Source organism: Canis lupus, chromosome 2 (assembly GCF_048164855.1).
Source record: "Canis lupus baileyi chromosome 2, mCanLup2.hap1, whole genome shotgun sequence".
Lineage (NCBI taxonomy): Eukaryota > Metazoa > Chordata > Mammalia > Carnivora > Canidae > Canis > Canis lupus.
The window spans coordinates 38,115,663-38,125,731 of record NC_132839.1 but is presented as its reverse complement, the minus strand read 5'-3'; the positions used below and the strand labels follow the sequence as shown (position 1 = coordinate 38,125,731).

General features: G+C 37.8%; 1 pseudogene; it reads left to right on the top strand.

The window, feature by feature from the left end:
* Window positions 1-895: 895 nt before the first annotated feature.
* Window positions 896-10,069, top strand: part of LOC140609317 (S-formylglutathione hydrolase pseudogene) — a 49,694-nt pseudogene continuing 40,520 nt past the window's right edge.

The following is a 10,069-nucleotide window of genomic DNA, read 5'->3' as shown; positions in this document are numbered from 1 at the left end:
AGGTGTTGAACGGTTTTTTATTGATTTTTGGTGGGGGGCTCACTCTATCTCCTGGATCTGAACGCCTGTTTCCCTCCCAAAGTTAGGGAGGTTCTCAGCTATTATTTGTTCAAATACACTTTCTGGTCCTCTGTCCCTTTTGGCACCCTCTGGAACCCCAGTTAAACATAGATTTTTCCTTCTGAGGCTGTCATTTATTTCCCTTAACCTTTCCTCATGATCTTTTGTTTTTCTCTTTTTTCCTCAGCTTCCTTCCTTGACATTAACTTGTCTTCTCTGTCACTCACTCGTTCTACCTCATTAACCCTCATTGTTAGGACCTCCAGTTTGGATTGTATCTCTTTTAATTCATTAATTTCAGCCTGATTAGATCTAAATTCTGTAGTCATAAAGTCTCTGAATTATTTATGCTTTTTTCCAGAGCCACTAGTAGCTTTATAATTCTGTTTCTGAATTGGCTTTCTGGCATTGAATTTTAATCCAAATTCTGTAACTCTTGGAAGAGAGTACTGTTTCTGATTCTTTCTTTTGTGCTGTTTTCTTTTTTTTTTTGAGTCATTTTACTAGTGCAGTGTGGCTAAAAAACGAGTTGTACTGGAAAAAAGAAGAAAAGAAGAAAAAGAAGAAAGAAGAAAGAAAAAACAACAAACAAACAAACAAAAAACAAGGGGGGGTTCTTCTGGTTCTATATACTGCAAATCCCTCGACCTCCCCTGGAGCTTTCCAATGCTGCTGGGCCAAAAACTTCCTCTTCCCATATCCTTCCAGCTGGTGTTCTGGAGAAGTGCCTGTTGTGCTGATTCTCAGGTGTGTGCAGGGCTCAGTGGGAACTGTTTATCCTGTAAGGCCCCTGTTCCCTGGTGGCCCTGCTCCATCCCAGGCACAGGGTGACACCATGAGGAACAACAACATTGGTGGTGGCAGCCTTCCAACTCTGGAGTCAGTTAAGTACTGCAGTGTCCCAGTCCGCACTAGCCTGGATGCTCTGCGGGTGGGGGTCGCTGATCTGTACAGCTTGGGGTGGCCCGGAAGCAGGAGAGTCCTCGCTGTCCTGTGCCCTTCCCGCTGTGCCTGTCCCGGGGAGCGCAGGATCCTGGGCTGTGTCCCCCTGCACCCTGGAATCTGGGGCCCGGGCTGCTGGAATTGCGCTCCCTGGGCCATAGCTCTGGAAGGCAGCAGGGCACAGCCCCCTTGCCCGGGGCCCTCATCTGAGCTTCTCATGAGGCTCTGCCAGGTGTATGCTCCAGCCCTTTACCGAGCTCGGCCCACAGTCTGTGGTGCTGCACTCTTCCCGGGATGCACTTCCTCTATTAGTGATCCCGGGAACCTGGAGGCACCACTGCCCCTCCTGTGGTTCTGCTGGGTTTCCCTGCTAAGCGCCTTCCCTTCTGGGAAGAATCTGGTGTGGATTTTTAAAGTTCCTGATTCTCCAGGACTGGGCTTTCCTGTCGTGCAGTCTTTCACTGCTCAGTCTTAGACCGGCTCCTCGTGGGGCTCCTCCCCCACTGGATTCTTTTTTATATTTTTTTTTCCTCCTTCCTACCTGTTAGAAGTGCAAACCCTTCTCTCTGTAGCATTCCAGCTGTTCTCTCTTTAAATCTCAGGTCAAATTCATAGGTTTTCAGGATGATTTGAAAGTTATCTAGGTAAGTTGGTGCAGACAGGTGACTTGGGGACCCTAAACCTCTACCATCTTGCCTTGCCCCCCATCTCATTTTTATTCTCTAAGTTTTCTTTGTCTTTTTTCAAAGCCTGCCATTATATTTTTGAGTCTGTTACTTTTGTCTCCTTGCAGTTTACTTTTCATTCATGAGATAATTTCATACTTTTTCTTCTTGTTCTTTTTATATTGTTTCTTTTCTTAGTGTAATTAATTATATTTTCATTTCTTCACATTTCTGTCCATTTTTCTTTTTTTCAATGTCTAATTTGAGGTGGTTGTTCATACTCCAAAATACTTGTTTGAATATATTTTATCCCAATTGCAGTGTTGATTTACAGTTTTACTCTGATTAAATTACTTTAATTACTTTATAATTACTTTATTGTGAGGGATTTTCAATTAACTGAATGTTATATTTAATTTTTATAGTAACTGTAAGACACTGAAACTCCTTCGTTTTGTTGGAGTTGCTGGTTTACAATAGTTCAATGGCACCCTCTGCTGTCAGTACAGCAAATTTCACTTACAAAGTGTTTTTGTTATGTTGGTTTATGGTTGATGCTGGTGTGTCCTCCACTTTTCTTTTGTCTCTTAATGAAAATGTCCCTATTTTATGTGCCCCTCAATTTATAATTTCCCCCCTGAAAGGATACCTCATAATTTCTTTCAGCTTTTTGCTTCTCAGGATTGTCCTTTCATAGACTGACATTTCAAATTGGGTGTACTTTAAATTGTTTCCTTGTATTCCACATTCTAATCTGCTTGGATCTCTTCAGTACACTCAAAATTATAGTATTTACTATTTCTGGTAGTGATCCTAGATTAACTTTGGGCCTATTGATCTTTTTTTTTCTCTTTCACTACAAAATAATTTATTGCTTTTTTAAAAAACATTTTATTTTAAAAAATGTATTTGAGAGAGAGAAAGAGCACAAGTGGTGGGGAGTGGGTGGATGTGGGTGGATGTGGGAAGGAGAGGAAGAGGTACAAGCAGATTCCCCACTGAGCAGGGAGCCCTTTGCAGGGTTCAGTCCCAGGACCCAGAGATCACAACCTCAGCTGAAGGCAGACTTAACTGACTGAGCCACTCAGGTACCTGTCATAGCTAGTTCTTATCTGTCTTTCCCTTTATATGTTTTAAAGTTCATGTAGCTGTTTGTCATATATCAGACATGACATTTGCCTATCTCATTATTATTCACAATTTTCCCTAACATATGCAGAGTTACACTGATATATTTTCTTTTGATTATGACAAGTCTTAATGTGCAGCATTGCTCAACTTAAAATACCTTCAAGTATCCTCTTGGTTTCCTCTTTGACTCAGGGAAACATTGAAATGTTACTTTATTTCAATTTTTATTATTTATTTCAATTTTATGTAACTGATCTCTCTGTTCTTAGAGAGCATGTTCTCTTGTGCTTTTATAAATTATTCACATGTTATTTATGGCCAAGGACATAGTCATATTTTCTAAATATGTGCTTGATAAGTGTATTCTAGAGTTCATGGTGCAATGTTTCCTGTATTTGTATTAAATCAATTTTGGTAATAAAGATTTTCACTTGCTTATTATCTTTACTGATATCTTGTCTCTTTTTTATTTTAATATTGCATTTTTAAGTAATCACTACACCCAAGGTGGGGCTCAAACTTACAACCCCGAGATCAAGAGTCGCATGCTCTACTGAATGAGTCAGCTAGGCACCCCAGTCTACTAAATTTTTTGTTTGTTTTATCAGTTAAAGTGGACAGGTCCCATACACCCCACTATTATTTAGGATTTTCTATTTTTCCTTACATTTCTACTAGATAGACTATATTATTAGGCATAAACATACTTACATATTTTGGGTAAATTTAATATATTTTATCATAATGAAACAAACTTTTTCTGGTGCTCTTTGTCTTCAAATTTATTATTTTTTTGTAATTAGCTTTTGCCTTAAAGTCTATTTATTAAAGTCTCTTCTCAATACCATTTTCCATTTGCCTATCATTTGGATATCTTTAACATCCTCTTACAATTCATTTTTCTGAGATTTTATATTTGGTGTGTGTTATGGACAGTTTACGTTTTTTAAAATATAATGTGACAATGTTTTTTTAAAACAGAGACTTAGTCAACTTACAGGTAATTACTAATATTTTCATTTTACATCTACCATGTTGCCTATTATTTCCTTTCTTTAGGTCATCATTTTTTCTTCTTCTGATTTGAATATTATATGCCGTTAATTGTTGTCTTTAATGATTATGCAAAGAATGCCAAATTTTTCAAAATTTAATCAAAGTAATGTTTAATTTTTCATAGATAAACAAAATACTTTAAAAATTAACCTATTACACCCTCATTCTTATGTGTCATTATTGGTTTTTTGTTTGTTTTTTTAAAGATTTATTTGAAAGAGAGAGAGCAGGAGGAGGGGCAGAGGGAGAGGGATAGGCAGACTGAAAGCTGAACAGGAAGCCAGAAGTGATCCGTAGCTTTGATCCCAGGACCCTGAGATCATGACCTGACCCCAAGGCAGACATTTAACCAAATGAGATACCCAGGTGCCCCCATTGTTTAAAAATTTTAGTTGTCTGTTTTCTAAAGTTCTTTTTCTTTAACTTTATCACATAATTTTATTGTTGTTCTTTAAAATTACAGCTCATTTATATTTACTCGCACCCTATCCTTTCTCTCTTTTGTATTTCTCCTTTACTACACTTCTGCCTAAAATGCACATCTTTTAGAATTTCCTTTGGTCAATGTCTGCTGGTGATGCACTGTAATAAAGACTGACTTCAATTTTTCACTTTATATTTATCTGTACAGCTGTCCTCTGTCTTACTTCTGAGCATGCTGATAAGAAAGCCCAAATGATTTGTCAAAGGTAGGATATTCAAACAATGAACAGGAACTTTTACCCCAGCCCTATACCCTGACCATCACAAAAACTTCAAGCCAGTCTTCTTTCCTTGCTCTCTCAAGATGTGTTCAAGCTTTGAAAGCTTACCCTGCTCTCCTCAGAAAGCCTCATTTAATTTTTAACACTGTTTATAATCTATTGGAGTGTGTATGTCATCATTAGTCTTGATATCTAAACCAAATTTTAGGTGACAGTCCATTTGCTCTGCAAATGGCTACAACTGGACTTGCTCAGTTTTTTGTTTTGCTAATCTAAGTATGTATTTTGCCCACATTCCTTTATAATTGTCGAACATAGCATTTTTGCAGGGTTTTTTTTTTTCCCACAGTGATTTCAGATTTGTTATTTCCTAATACCATTTGTTTGGCTGTTCCCTAAATAACATCTTAAAATCCTTCCTGGCTGAGGAGACTGCCCTTCCGAGGGCTAACTAGTTCTTAGAGATAGCAAAGGGCCCAGCCAAGAGCATGTCTTTGATATGCAAACTAACCAGTCCAGAGCCATACTTCCTCTATGCGGCCTATACCTCCCGGGAGACATTATTTCTCTGTCTTTTTAAGATATAAAGCCTACTGATATTATTCAAACTAACCAGTCCTAAACTGTTTACCCTGCCATACCCAGCCTTTTCCCCAGAAACACCAATAAAAGCCACAACCTAGATTCTCCCCTTGCTTCTGCCCCTTCTGCCTCCTGGCCAGTCCTGGTGCTTCCTCTTGTAGTCCTACATGTGTTATGTCTCCTGTTTCTAGGATCTGACAGTATATTTTGTTTTTCTGAGATTTTCCTGTGTCTCCTATAGCCATATCTGACTGATCATCATGTAAAAGAAAACAGAAGACCATTTAATAATGTTAAATCAGAAAACCAAAAACAAAGAGCAGAATGTTAAAAGATATTCTAAGGAAGTGGTGGTCAGATTGTCAGTTGGTTTCTTAATAGCAAATGAAGCCAGAAAACAGTAGCTGAGAGTGCTAAAATAGCTGCCAATCTAGACTTCTACACCCTATGTGCTTTTAGTCTTTTGGAATTTCAATATAATATGTAGTAATTCTCCTATTAAACTTTTTATCTCTGGGTGTTCCCTGGATTTTGATTTCAAACCCTATTGCCTCAGTAGCTTCAAGTACTCTGTTTACTTCTCTGAGATCTTGATTTGGCAATTATTATTATTTGCCAATTCTTGATTGCTTTTATGCTTTTTATACAATACAGAAACACACACACACACAGTATTCTTAGTTGAGAGTAGTTAAGTAGAAGTAACCACTGGGTTGAGAAGAAACTTTTATTGTGTACGTGTTACAGTTTTGAAATAACGAATACTCAGTTCCTTAATTTCTCGGTAGGGCATCCCACAATACTCTCTGTAACTAGAAGACAAATAGTGCAGTGATTTAGAATCCTCAGATCAGTAACCAAGGGTAGGGAACCATCAGAGGAGAAATAAAACTGGGAAGAGATGACAAAAAGACATGTGAATATTCCAATTGATGATGAATTTTAATTAGTTTTTAAAAATATCCTAATATTTTTCTGTAACCTTATGTTACCAGCATATATTATATAAAGGTATACAGAAAATAAAGGCACAGAAGTCATGAGAACAAATATTTAAAACATACTTGCTAATATTTTTTTTTATTTTTTATCTTTTAAAAATTCAACTTAAAGAATTTATTTTGTGAGTACTTACATTTAAATTTGAATCACTAAATGAATTATAGACCCTTGATACTATGAAATGTGGTACATTCTTTTTGTTTTCTTTTTTGTTTGTTTTTTTTTTTATAATATGTTTTTTATTGGTGTTCAATTTGTCAACATACAGAACAACACTCAGTGCTCATCCTGTCAAATACCCCCCTCAGTGCTCGTCACACATTCACCCCCAACCCCCACCCACCTCCCCTCCCACAACCCCTAGTTTGTTTCCCAGAGTTAGGAGTCTTTATGTTCTGTCTCCCTTTCTGATATTTCCTACCCATTTCTTCTCCCTTCCCTTCTATTCACTTTCACTATTTTTTATATTCCCCATATGAATGAGAACATATAACGTTTGTCCTTCTCCGATTGACTTACTTCACTCAGCATAATACCCTCCAGTTCATCCACGTTGAAGCAAATGGTGGGTATTTGTCATTTCTAATGGCTGAGTAATATTCCATTGTATACATAAACCAAATCTTCTTTATCCATTCATCTTTTGACAGACACCGAGGCTCCTTCCACAGTTTGGCTATTGTGGACATTGCTGCTATAAACATCGGGGTGCAGGTGTCCCCGCGATTCATTGCATCTGTATCTTTGGGGTAAATCCCCAACAGTGCAATTGCTGGTTCGTAGGGCAGGTCTATTTTTAACTCTTTGAGGAACCTCCACACACTTTTCCAGAGTGGCTGCACCAGTTCACATTCCCACCAAGAGTGTAAGAGGGTTCCCTTTTCTCCCCATCCTCTCCAACATTTGTGGTTTCCTGCCTTGTTAATTTTCCCTATTCTCACTGGTGTGAGGTGGGATCTCATTGTGGTTTTGATTTGTATTTCCCTGATGGCAAGTGATGCAGAGCATTTTCTAATGTGTTGGCCATGTCTATGTCTTCCTCTGTGAGATTTCTCTTCATGTCTTTTGCCCATTTCATGATTGGATTGTTTCTATGGTGTTGAGTTTAATAAGTTCTTTCTAGATCTTGGAAACTAGCCCTTTATCTGATACGTCATTTTAAATATCTTCTCCCATTCTGTAGGTTGTCTTTTAGTTTTGTTGACTGTATACTTTGCCGTGCAAAAGCTTCTTTTCTTGATGAAGTTCCAATAGTTCATTTTTGCTTTTGTTTCTTTGGCCTTGGTGGATGTATCTTGCAAGAAGTTACTGTGGCTGAGTTCAAAAAGGGTGTTGCCTGTGTACTCCTCTAGGATTTTGATGGAATCTTGTCTCACATTTAGATCTTTCATCCATTTTGAGTTTATCTTTGTGTATGGTGAAAGAGAGTGATCTAGTTTCATTCTTCTGCATATGGATGTCCAGTTTTCCCAGCACCGTTTATTGAAGAGACTGTCTTTCTTCCAGTGGATAGTCTTTCTTTCTTTATCGAATATTAGTTGACCATAAAGTTGAGGGTCCACTTCTGGGTTCTCTATTCTGTTCCATTGATCTATGTGTCTGTTTTTGTGCCAGTACCACACTGTCTTGATGACCACAGCTTTGTAGTGCAAACTGAAATCTGGCATTGTGATGCCCCCAGGTATGGTTTTCTTTTTTAAACTTCCCCGGGCTATTTGGGGTCTTTTCTGATTCCAAACAAAATTAAAATAATTTGTTCTACCTTTCTGAAGAAAGTCCATGGTATTTTGATAGGGATTGCATTAAACGTGTCGATTACCCTGGGTAATATTGACATTTTCACAATATTAATTATGCCAATCCATGAGCATGGAATATTTTTCCATCTCTTTGTGTCTTCCTCAATTTCTTTCAGAAGTGTTCTATAGTTTTTAGGGTATAGATCCTTTACCTATTTGGTTAGGTTTATTCCTAGGTATCTTATGCTTTTTGGTGCAATTGTAAATGGGATTGACTCCTTAATTTCTCTTTCTTCAGTCTCATTGTTAGTGTATAGAAATGCCATTGATTTCTGGGCATTGATTTTTGTATCCCGCCACGCTACCAAATTGTTGTACGAGTTTTAACAATCTTGGGGTGGAGGCTTTTGGGTTTTCTAAGTAGAGTATCATGTCATCTGTGAAGAGGGAGAGTTTGACTTCTTCTTTGCCAATTTGAATGCCTTTAATGTCTTTTTGTCGTCTTATTGCTGAGGCTATGACTTCCAGTACTATGTTGAATAGCAGTGGTGAGAGTGGACATCCCTGTCTGGTTCCTGATCTTAGGGGAAAGGCTCCCAGTGCTTCCCCATTGAGAATGATATTTGCTGTGGGCTTTTCATAGATGGCTTTTAAGATGTCGAGGAATGTTCCCTCTATCCCTACACTCTGAAGAGTTTTGATCAGAAATGAATGCTGTATTTTGTCAAATGCTTTCTCTGCATCTAATGAGAGGATCATATGGTTCTTGGATTTTCTCTTCCTGATATGATGAATCACATTGATTGTTTTACGAGTGTTAAACCAGCCTTGTGTCCCAGGGATAAATCCTACTTGGTCATGGTGAATAATTTTCTTAATGTACTGTCAGATCCTATTGGCTAGAATCTTGGTGAAAATTTTTGCATTCATGTTCATCAGGGATATTGGTCTGTAATTCTCCTTTTTGGTGGAGTCTTTGTCTGGTTTTGGAATTAAGGTGATGCTGGCCTCATAGAACGAATTTGGAAGTACTCCATCTCTTTCCATTTTTCCAAACAGCTTTAGTAGAATAGATATGGTTTCTTCTTTAAATGTTTGATAGAATTCCCCTGGGAAGCCATCTGGCCCTGGACTTTTGTGTCTTGGGAGGTTTTTGATGACTGCTTCAATTTCCTCCCTGGTTATTGGCCTGTTCAGGTTTTCTATATCTTCCTGTTCCAGTTTTGGTAGTTTGTGGCTTTCCAGGAATGCATCCATTTCTTCTAGATTGCCTAATTTATTGGCATATAGCTGTCCATAATATGTTTTTAAAATCGTTTGTATTTCCTTGGTGTTGGTAGTGATCTTTCCTTTCTTATTCATGATTTTATTAATTTGAGTCTTCTCTCTCTTCTTTTTAATAAGGCTGGCTAATGGTTTATCTATCTTATTAAGTCTTTCAAAGAACCAACTCCTGGTTTTGTTGATCTGTTCCACAGTTCTTCTGGTCTCAATTTCGTTGAGTTCTGCTCGAATTTTAATTAACTCTCTTCTGCTGGGTTAGGATCTATCTGCTGTTTTTTCTCTAGATCCTTTATGTGTAAGGTTAGCTTTTGTATTTGACTTCTTTCCAGTTTTTGAATGGATGCTTGTATTGCTATGTATTTCCCCCTTAGGACTGCTTTTGCTGCGTCCCAAAGATTTTGAACAGTTGTATCTTCATTCTCATTAGTTTCCATGAATCTTTTTAATTCTTCCTTAATTTCCTGGTTGACCCTTTCATCTTTTAGCAGGATGGTCCTTAACCTCCACGTGTTTGAGGTCCTTCCAAACTTCTTGTTGTGATTTAGTTCTAATTTCAAGGCATTATGGTCTGAGAATATGCAGGGGACGATCCCAATCTTTTGGTATTGGTTCAGACCTGATTTGTGATCCAGTATGTGGTCTATTCTGGAGAAAGTTCCATGTGCACTTGAGAAGAATGTGTATTCAGTTGAGTTTGGATGTAAAGTTCTGTAGATATCTGTGAAATCCATCTGGTCCAGTGTATCATTTAAAGCTCTCATTTCTTTGGATATGTTGTGCTTAGAAGACCTATCCAGTATAGAAAGAGCTAGATTGAAGTCACCAAGTATAAGTGTATTATTATCTAAGTATTTCTTCTCTTTGTTTATTAATTGATTTAAATTTTTGGCAGCTCCCACATTCG